General features: G+C 47.8%; 1 pseudogene; it reads left to right on the forward strand.

Annotated features, from left to right (window-relative positions):
• LOC145256179 (cyclic AMP-responsive element-binding protein 1-like) overlaps nt 1-7,422 on the forward strand; it is a 33,648-nt pseudogene extending 26,226 nt beyond the window's left edge.
• The last annotated feature ends 3,880 nt before the right edge of the window (nt 7,423-11,302 follow it).

Consider the following 11,302-nt stretch of genomic DNA (forward strand, 5'->3'; position numbering starts at 1 on the left):
AGATCCATTTGCGGAAGTCCGGACCAAAGCCGGGGGGCTTCCACAACAGCCCTCAGGAACCCATGGTCCACCCTATCGAACGCCTTGGACTGATCTAAATTGATCAGCGCGGCTTCTGTGTCGTCTTCTAACCCCTCTATTATCGTGCGAACCAAGTGCAGATTGTTTTGAATTGTTCGACCCTTCACAGCGTAGTTCTGATCCGGTTCGACCAACTCGTCGATTACGACCTGCAGTCGGTTCGCAAGAATACGGGCCAAAATCTTAAAATCTTCGTTAAGCAGAGTTATGGGCCTATAATCGTCTAAGTTCCCCCCTCCATGTTGGTTTGCTTTCTTCAGAAGCGTAACCACTCCTTTGGTTACCTGCCTCAGGATCGAGTCCTGGGCAAACCAGTGGTTAAACACGCCCGTCAAAAGGGGCACAAACATGGGCGACAGCCTCAAGTACAGTTCGTGGGGCAAACCATCGAGCCCTGGAGATTTGTTGTGGCCAACCTGCTTCAACGCAGTAATGACCTCACGCTCCATAACCACCCCCTCGCAACTAGCCGCTCGGGCCGCAGTAAGGCGGGGCGAGCCAGCTAAATAGCTGCCAAACTCCTGGCCGCGGAGTCTGGGTAGTTTGGTGAAGCGCTCCTCCAAATGTTGCCGAAACCCATTGCAGATCTCCCGTGCCGACACGAGAGAACGTCCTTCCAGGTTTTTCACCTCCAGAATGTACCCATCCGAGCCGCGTCTTAAAGCGGCCCCACGCTCAACAGCGTCAACGTTCACGGCTTCGTTGGAGACTCTATTTAACCTAGCCCTAATTACCTGACCTTCATATCGCTCGCTAGCCAAGCGACTGAGGTCCCCCTTAACTAGTGCTAGATCTAGGGAATCCCCCCTGCCACCGCCCGGGTCAATCTATCCTCTAGGTGCTTTTTGGTCCGAGCCCTAGTTAACGCGAGGCGTTGGCTATATTGGACACAAAAATGCCTAATAGTGACCTTAAGATTAACCCACCATCTACTCCCGGTAACCGCCCCCACTAACTCCCTCTGAATTAGTGTTGTCAGCTGCTCCCGGAAGTCAACCGACTCCAACAAGGAGGCGTTCATCTTCCAGTAGCCAGCCAACCTAGGCCTATTACCTAACTTCAAACGGGCCAACACAAGTTTGTGGTCTGAATGACCGAACAAGTGGAACGTGGGACAAGATAGAAAATCTACGTCGCCCCTTCTAATTAACATCCTGTCCAAGTATGTACTTGGACTGGCTGCCGCACTAGTATGCCACGTCCACATCTCCCTCCCGGGGTGATCCAGACGGAACCTGTCGACCAGATCGCACGAGGCCATCAAGTCAGACAGGCTGCTGTCACACCTATCCGACCCGCTAGTCCCCCCGACCTTATCTAACTTGGTGTCCAGGATGGCATTCCAGTCCCCCATTAATACTACCCGCTCCGGACCCGAAGAGAGAAACCCCTCCACCCGCCGAAAAAAGGAAACCCTCTCGGTTTGGATGTTGAGCGCATAAACTGCCATGATCCGGAACGCGCCGCTGCTAACGGCAACATCGACCACGACCAGCCTCCCATGAGCGTCCGCATGAACAAGTGTAACTGTCGCAGATAGGGTGCGACTTACTAGCACAGAAACCCCCCGGCTCTGGATACTGCCATATGGTGAGTAAACATCAAAATCGTTCACCAGCACATCGCAGTCTCCAGCCCAAACAAAGTAGGTCTCCTGTATTGCAGCTATGTCTACCTCAAGGGCCACGAGGTCCCTCAGCACGCGAGAAGCCTTGCTTCGAGACCTTATGCCCCTTGCATTTAAACTAGCTAGGTTTAAGCTTGTTGCCATGTTTCCCTAACTAGTAATATTCCTCTATCAAGGGTCTGAAATCCTCGGGGGAAAGGGCGTCGAAGGTCTGCCCAAGACTGCCCGAGAGCAGGACAGGCGTAAGCCGCCCGTCTTTGGCCAGACCTCCCACATCCAGAGGGCCTTCGCTCGCCCACCCCTATTGGGTCTAACGAACGTTAATTAGGTGTGGCGCCTCTGCGAAGTTCCTGGGGTCGGTGACATCCTAAAGCCTTACATCTAAAGCCTTACAGCGGTCCGCAGGCAGGGGAAGAACAGATAAACGGTAAAGGATCAATGGAAACACGTAAGTGGCGCATGCCTCAGCACGACCCTTCAAGGACAATCTCCTCCGAATCCAAGTCCCGACAGACGATTCGACCTTAGTCTGTACCTCCGACCAATTCTTGTCCAGCTGGTGATCCGGCCCGAACCACACACCGAGGATCTTAACCGGGCCATCAGTCCAGCCGAACTCACCTGGAAGCGAGTTTACCCCGGTCCAGGCGCTCAACCGTAGGCCGACGGACTTGCTGCGATTGATCACGGCCCCTGTGACAACTTCGTACTCAGCGATCGCCTCTATCACCGCTTCGATGTCGTTACGACTGGCTGCGAAAACGGTGACGTCATCAGCGTACGCGGACACCCTGGCAACTCGGCCGCCAGGTAGAGCAATGCCGCGTAGGACTGGTCTCGCCGCCTCGTCCCTTAATTTGCGAAGGAAGGGCTCCAACGCCAGGACATAGAGCAGAGGCGACAGCGGACAGCCCTTCCGCACCGACCGGGAGACCCCAAAGGACTCCAACAACCTACCAGTGACTTGCACCACCACCGCGGGGTCACGATACAGGGCGGAGATCCACTTGCGGAAGTCCGAACCAAAGCCGGCGGCCTCCACAACAGCCCTCAGGAACCCATGGTCCACCCTATCGAACGCCTTGGACTGATCTAAATTGATCAGCGCGGTTTCTGTGTCGTCTTCTAACCCCTCTATTATCGTGCGAACCAAGTGCAGATTGTTTTGAATTGTTCGACCCTTCACAGCGTAGTTCTGATCCGGTTCGACCAACTCGTCGATAACGACCTGCAGTCGGTTCGCAAGAATACGGGCCAAAATCTTAAAATCTGCGTTAAGCAGAGTTATGGGCCTATAATCGTCTAAGTTCCCCCCTCCATGTTGGTTTGCCTTCTTCAGAAGCGTGACCACTCCTTTGGTTACCTGCCTCAGGATCGAGTCCTGGGCAAACCAGTGGTTAAACACGCCCGTCAAAAGGGGCACAAACATGGGCGACAGCCTCAAGTACAGTTCGTAGGGCAAACCATCGAGCCCCGGAGATTTGTTGTGGCCAACCTGCTTCAACGCAGTAATGACCTCACACTCCGTAACCACCCCCTCGCAACTAGCCGCTCGGGCCGCAGTAAGGCGGGGCGAGCCAGCTAAATAGTTGCCAAACTCCTGGCCGCGGAGTCTGGGTAGTTTGGTGAAGCGCTCCTCCAAATGTTGCCGAAACCCATTGCAGATCTCCCGCGTCGACACGAGAGAACATCCTTCCAGGTTTTTCACCTCCCGAATGTACCCATCCGAGCCGCGTCTTAAAGCGGCCCCACGCTCAACAGCGTCAACGTTCACGGCTTCGTTGGAGACTCTATTTAACCTAGCCCTAACTACTTGACCTTCATATCGCTCGCTAGCCAAGCGACTGAGGTCCCCCTTAACTAGTGCTAGATCTAGGGAATCCCCCCTGCCACCGCCCGGGTCAATCTATCCTCTAGGTGCTTTTTGGTCCGAGCCCTAGTTAACGCGAGGCGTTGGCTATATTGGACACAAAAATGCCTAATAGTGACCTTAAGATTAACCCACCATCTACTCCCGGTAACCACCCCCACTAACTCCCTCTGAATTAGTGTCGTCAGCTGCTCCAGGAAGTCGACCGACTCCAACAAGGAGGCGTTCATCTTCCAGTAGCCAGCCAACCTAGGCCTATTACCTAACTTCAAACGGGCCAACACGAGTTTGTGGTCCGAATGACCTAACCAGTGGAACGTGGGACAAGATAGAAAATCTACGTCGCCCCTTCTAATTAACATCCTGTCCAAGTATGTACTTGGACTGGCTGCCGCACTAGTATGCCACGTCCACATCTCCCTCCCGGGGTGATCCAGACGGAACCTATCGACCAGATCGCACGAGGCCATCAGGTCAGACAGGCTGCTATCACACCTACCCGGCCCGCTAGTCCCCCCGACCTTATCTAACTTGGGGTCCAGGATGGCATTCCAGTCCCCCATTAATACTACCCGCTCCGGACCCGAAGAGAGAAACCCCTCCACCCGCCGAAAAAAGGAAACCCTCTCGGTTTGGATGTTGGGCGCATAAACTGCCATGATCCGGAACGCGCCGCTGCCAACGGCAACATCAACCACGACCAGCCTCCCATGAGCGTCCGCATGAACAAGTGTAACTGTCGCAGATAGGGTGCGACTTACTAGCACAGAAATCCCCCGGCTCTGGATACTGCCATATGCTGAGTAAACCTCAAAATCGTTCACCAGCACATCGCAGTCTCCAGCCCAAACAAAGTGGGTCTCCTGTATTGCAGCTATGTCTACCTCAAGGGCCACGAGGTCCCTCAGCACGCGAGAAGCCTTGCTTCGAGACCTCATGCCCCTCGCATTCAAACTAGCTAGGTTTAAGCTTGATGCCATGTTTCCCTAACTAGTAATATTCGTCTATCAAGGGTCTGAAATCCTCGGGGGAAACGGCGTCAAAGGTCTGCCCAAGACTGCCCGAGAGCAGGACAGGCGTAAGCCGCCCGTCTTTGGCCAGACCTCCCACGTCCAGAGGGAACGTCAATTTAAGTGCCCTATAAAAGGAGGGGTGAACATATAACGGGACCCTCCCCTCGCATTGCTTTGCTATTTGAGCTAAGGATGGGTGCTCCCCGTCGACAAGTTTCAGTCCTGGAAACGCGGTCTTTCCTTCCTCCAACATTCTCCAGAGGGCCTTCGCTCGCCCACCCCTATTGGGTCTCACAAACGTTATCAGTTGTGGCGCCTTAGCGAAGTTCCTGGGGTCGGTTACATCTTTCCCCTCCACCTTTTTCAGGCTCTCCAGGACGCGCAGGTATTTATTCTGCGTCCCACTTATGTCGCTGACTGCCTCATTCACCTCACACAGACGGACCCCCGGCCAGAATGGAAACTTTCTGGTCTTTTCCTTCCTGGGGGCCGTCTTCTCCTTGTCTTGACTTTCCTCAATTACTTCTTCCGAGACTGGAGCCGTTACATCCTGCTCCGGGGTGTTGAATAGGGGAGGGGTGGGCTGAGCGCCCTCTGGGGAAACTGATGTTGGAGGCTCAGAATGCTGCTGCTCTGCTGATGTCTTCATCTCTTCCACCGCTGGGACCTCTTTCAGGGATTTTTGCGGGGGAGACTTCTTTGGAGAATCCTTGGTTGTTTCCTTTCGTTCCTTTTTTTCCACATGTCTTCCATGAGTTTCCCCGTCTTCACCTTCGGATTCCGAGGAGCTTAATCTTAGCTTTCGCTTTGTGGTCGCCGCCGTTGATCTTGCTGGGGCTGAAGGGACCTCTGCTTCTTTCTTTTTTCCCCTCTTGGCGACGACCTTGCTCCAAGCTCCATCCTCGACATTTTCCTTCTCCTTCCTCTGCTGGTTATTGTCACCTTCCGATGGTTTCACTTTCGTCCCTTGCTTGTCTTGATCTTTCCTCTGCGGGCAGAAACGCGCTACGCGGCCAGGCTTCATGCAATGCCAACAATATGGCCGTCTCCCCTCCACAATTACTGCCATTTGCCAGCCCTCACAGCATAGTTGCGCCGGGATTTTATGGAAATTCTCCCGGTTTACGCGCATCTGGATCTTGTATGACCCAGTTTGGATATTCCTCGGACCCTTTGTGGGGTTTATTTCCTCAACTTCTCCAAACTGGCCTCTTTTTCTTACCGACGACTGAGGCACCGACCGACGCGAAACCGACTCCACCGGGGTTGCCTTTTGCGGCGACAACCCCCTGCACCGTACCACGAACCGACTCGACCCTACTGGGGGCGGCGATCCCCGCTCGCGATCCGGACACCGACTCTACCGACGCAACCGAACACTCTGGGGCGGTGACCCCGGAAACCCTTCTCGAACTGGGGGTTCCCTGCGGGACGGCACCCCCCGGACCCATCACGACAACTACACCTGGGGCGTCCCCCAAGGTGGCAGGAGCAGAGGCCTGCTCCATCTATTTTGATGGCCCAAGGCCCGGCTAGGCACCCGCCGATTCGGAAACCAAGGGGACCTTCGCCTAAAAAGGCACGTCGGTTTCCCTTGGCCCTGCCGGCTGCTTAAGTGCTAGCTGGACCCCGGACTACCTGCAAAAAGGAAAGAAAACAACAGTTAATAGTTGCCCAGGATGGGCAATAACAAAAACAAACAACAAGAAAAACAAAAACATGTCTTTGCGGGTCCAAATCCCCAAAGAAGGGGCTGGTCCTTGCAAAAGACAAGCAAAAAAGACTCTTAACCAACGGTTAAAGAGCTCCCAACTCAAACAGATCGCAGACCGCAGTAAGCACTGAAGAACAGATGGTATTTATTTGCTCCCCCACTAAGCAAATTAGGCACAAGGCCGTTTTTAATGTGAGGTAAAAACCAGCTCCCCTAAAAGTATGCAAAAAGGGGGCACTCTGGTTACCAAAAATAATAATTGTCCCAGTATAGAGGGTTTCCCCTCCATTGACTGGTACAAATTATCTTAAGTGCAGCATCTGCCGGAACAGATGGTATTTATTTGCTCCCCCACCGAGCAAATTAGGCACAAGGCCAATTTTTAATGTGAGGAGTGAAGGGAGGGGGAAGGGAAAAAGGGGACCAGCTCCCGAGAGGTGGGAAATGGGAGCTGGTTAAAGGTCAGGCATGTGGGGTTGCCCCCACATCTGGTCTTTGCTAGTCATAGCTTGCAGTATCTGTCGGAACAGATGGTATTTATTTGCTCCCCCACTGAGCAAATTAGGCACAAGGCCGTTTTTAATGTGAGGTAAAAACCAGCTCCCCTAAAAGGGGTCACTCTGGTTACCAAAAATAATAATTGTCCCAGTATAGAGGGTTTCCCCTCCATTGACTGGTACAAATTATCTTAAGTGCAGCATCTGAAGAACAGATACTACACTTTGATCTTGACCAAAAGGCCAGTTAGTAGTGCAAATTTTCAAGCATATCAGATTACCACCTTCCTCCCTCAAGTGATTATGGCCACGGGAAATGCAACTACCAGCACTCAACAGTCGTCAGAATAAGCAGCACGCAGAAGAGAATTGCGTTTATTAAAAATAAAACAGAGAAGCTGCTTCAGAACGTCGGGGGAAGAAAGAAGAATATGTTAAATTTTTGGAGAACTGTGTGCGTGTGTGTGTGTGTGTGTGTGTGTGTGTGTGTGTGTGTGTGTGTGATTGAACAACAAAATAAAACCTTGACAGAAAAACTGAAATCATTAAAAGAGCTTTATTGTCAGAAAGAAGGATATTTATTTTTTATTTTCTTTTTTTTTTGGCTCAGCACCCTTTAAGTTGGTTCTTTACTGCACCTATATGTGTATATATGAATGAAGTGTATTAATAATTGTTTGTAATTGCTATGAATGTCATGTGTTGTTAGCATTTCCGGCAAACGCGTGCGATGTCTTTCCTTGTGATTGTGCACGTGAAGATTATAGCAGATTTCGCGGTTGGGGATACAGTTGCATGGGGATGTAAGCAGAACTACGTGTGCCGAGGAAGCTGGTGATCGTCAAGTTATTCGGTTCTGAATTCCAGGAAAAATGCTACACTCATGCTGTTTCATTCACCATTTCCGATAACAACAGAAATTCTTACGTTTAACGAATTCTAAATTTTAGCTCTTCTTTTCCAACACGCATCCCATATTGTTATCTTGAATTTCTCGATTGAGCAAACATATTTTAGAACTGCGTTATCATTATAGTTCCTATTTAAAATTCATCCCCATGAGAACAGAGTAAGACACCAGGATCATTTTTTAACATAGAAAAAAAAAGGAAGAAAACTTAAAAATTGTCTAAGTCATGAAGGATTTCTCCTCCACTGACAGAGAACGTTATTTCTATTATTTTAACAAACAAAATTATCCCTTATTTTTCTCACAATTTTCCGGGCACATAACGTAACAGATAAAACCGTTGAATATTAATCTGTTTTATGCTCACTCGATAAAAAAACATAAAATTGTCTAGAAGGTAAAATTGATGGAAAAGTAATACCTTCGAAGGTGGACCTCCTAGAACTGCACAGGGCAGTCAACATCTTTCAGCCAATGGGGAATAAGCAAACTCAACAATTGCCGAGACTATGGGTTGCATGAAGATAATTTCGTCTTCAGAAAAACTAATACCAACTATACATTACTAATAAAAGTATAGTTTAAACTTCACTCAGACAGATACTAAATGTTTATTAATAATAAAAAATATTATAGTAGTATTAATTGGTTATTAATATAAGTAATATTATAGCTGTGGCTCCAGAAGGACTGATACAAAATCTGCACCAGCAAAATTTGTGGAGCCTACTATGCCAATCAAGGCTATTGTTCTCACAATTTTCAGGGGACGTGGCCTAGCAAATAAAACCGTTGATTATCAATCTGCTTTTATGCTCACTCGATAAATAACCATAAACTAAAAATTATCGAACACTCTACCTGGTCGAGTAGAAGAGAATAACATAATTCCATCGATTAAGTAAACTGCTCAGTTTGAAATTCCGTCTCGCCTCCTGAACGTGACAAGACGTGTCTGAAGATGTCTCTGAAGAAGCTCAGAAATTGCAAAGACCGAAACGTTGCGGAAATTCCATCCAAGATGAGAACAGGTTGTCAAAATAATAAAATTTATGCACGCCTGTGGAACTCTGTTCCGTCTGCCTGCTTCCCACCGGACTACAACCTGGATGTCTTCAAGTCCAACGTTAACAAAATCCTAATGAACCGCCCCCTTAAGTAAACACTTCGTCAAATCTCCACACTGACGTAATGTACTTGCAATAACCCTTATCCCTGAGTGGCTTCCGGGCCTTGATAAGTGGTGATCACTGTGTAAATAATAAAAAAAAATTGTCAAAACCGACCTTAAAATTCCCATAATTAAATCACCAAAAAGCTATAATTGAGGTTCTGTGTGCGTTTCCAAAACATTCACTCATCTTCTGGAAAGCAGTGTAGTATACGTTCTTCTGTAATACTGTAGGGAAACGTGCAACTTACCTAACTAGCACGTGTGCATAATTCAACGGGTCGGTCATGGAATGAAATGAATGAAGAAGAAAGAAACAAAAATGGTTGCCTTATCTCTTTATATGCCTGCAATGTGACCACCAAATATGCAAATGAGATGCTCTTGGTTGGAGATAAAAGGGGGTTGATTTTTTAGAGGGACGTTCATTTTAAAGTTGGATTTCGAAGAAATAAGTTGAATTAGCAGACGTTCGTTTGGAGTTGAGAGAAGGTGCGTTACGTATACAGAAGTTTGGAAGTTGGAAGTTTGGACAACAGTGTCAACCTTAGCCAGGAAATTATTGGTGTGACGGGCGGAAGAAATAACACTCAAGTGATTGAATTATACATACCTATCTATATGCATAGAAAGTTGAGTTTTTTATCACTCTGACATTGATATTAAAAGCATACTTTTGCAAAGCCCGGGATTTTTTTTCCATCAGCCCTCAAAATCAACAGACATTGTACCATTCTTGTAATGCAATGTTTCCTGTTGATTGCAGCGTAATGCTACTTCTGTGTAGTGCTAGAAGGTCTATCGTCCTTAAGCCTACCTTCTCTCTTTGCAAAGAGGTTAGTTTATTGCTAGTCGCCTTAGGCGCCCTACTGGTAATCATGACAGGGCTACACAAGCATCATTGGCATAGTCGCTGGATACATTCGGAAAAACAGGGAGCAGAGAGGAAATTTCAAAACTAAGATCTTCAAAGAAAGAAGCTATTAAAGTTTGAAGTTTTCAGGCATCGAACAATCTCTATAGTGAATGCGTGGGATTTTGCTGCTAAGCAGGTTGAGTGCAGGTATTTACGCTTAGAGGCAGCGAAGGGAAACAAGTTCATCGGAACACATTCCACTGAATTATTTGCAAATAAAATGTGTGCAACGTGGAAGCGAGAGGATAGGAGTAAAGCATTCTATGAAGTGCGAAACCTGTTCAATTAGAGGTCAATCTTTTGAACTTGTATTAACCGATAGACTTACGAGACACAGAGAGAGAGAGAGAGAGAGAGAGAAAGAGAGAGAGAGAGAGAGAGGGGGGGAGATAAAGGAGTATGAACCCAGATGTAGTAACAATACTTTATGCATGAGAGAGTGCTGGCTTCGTACGCATATATAAGACTTGCAAACTTGAGACGTTTGCTAGTCTGTTGAGAGAAGCTTTGCTATTTTGCAGCAAACTTGGCAGTTTCTGCCATGCATTTGTTCCAATTCATGTTACCCGTGTATGTTAAGCCGAAAAGTTGGTCTATCTGAAACGGTGTTATCAATCATTACAATTGATGCTTCGAAATCCATCCATCCAAAGCCTTGAGCCCCTGGAGGGGCAGAAGCCATTCACAACTTTGTAGATGCTTTTGTAGTTAGGAGTTCTTTTTTCGGGTTGAGGGTGCTGGCCTTCACGCCCAACTTTCCCAGAAGGTACATACAGCACCTAGCCTTCCCAAATGGTCACCCATCTGGTACTGGCCAGGCTCAACGTTGCTTACCTTCGTTGATTAGGCAAGAACCGGTGTGTTAACGTGATTGTGCCGTACTGGTGCTTCGAACGGTTTCTTATAATTGCTTTAAGGAAGGGAGTTTCATCAAACATTTTATGCAACCGTAAACATCTTGGAACAAAAAGCGAGCATATATTTTGCAAGTCTATGTAATTATTGGTAAACGAAGAATAAGAATAAATAATTACAATAACGTATGCCAATAGTTTAAACTCAATAAATATGTCAACCATTTCACACAGTTCAGCCTGGTAGGTGTTATTGTCAATCGTCGCAACCCAAATCTACTAATCATATTTCTAGGGGATCTTTATCGACTACAATCGGAACCAATTGTGCCGTCAACCTATCGGCAGTATTTACACTCAACGTCATATAACTTGTAGGTAAAAATAGATTATTTCTAGAAAGATGAAGAAAATAATTTATCTTCCTGCACGGTTAATGCTCAATAGCGCTTATTTATAACATGTGCTCAAATTGGTAAACGCGTATTAAACCGCTCGAACGAACAGAACAATTGGACATTTTGTAAGCACAATAGTTCTGGCTCATATATCTGCCGCTCCTAAAACCCAACACTGTGTTTGCATATGTTTCTGATAGGCACGGCTAAAAAGTTCAGGTTTTTATCTTTCGGGGAAAAAAGTTGCTCAA

The sequence above is a fragment of the Euprymna scolopes genome, chromosome 32 (assembly GCF_053919585.1).
Source record: "Euprymna scolopes isolate OS-2025 chromosome 32, ASM5391958v1, whole genome shotgun sequence".
Lineage (NCBI taxonomy): Eukaryota > Metazoa > Mollusca > Cephalopoda > Sepiida > Sepiolidae > Euprymna > Euprymna scolopes.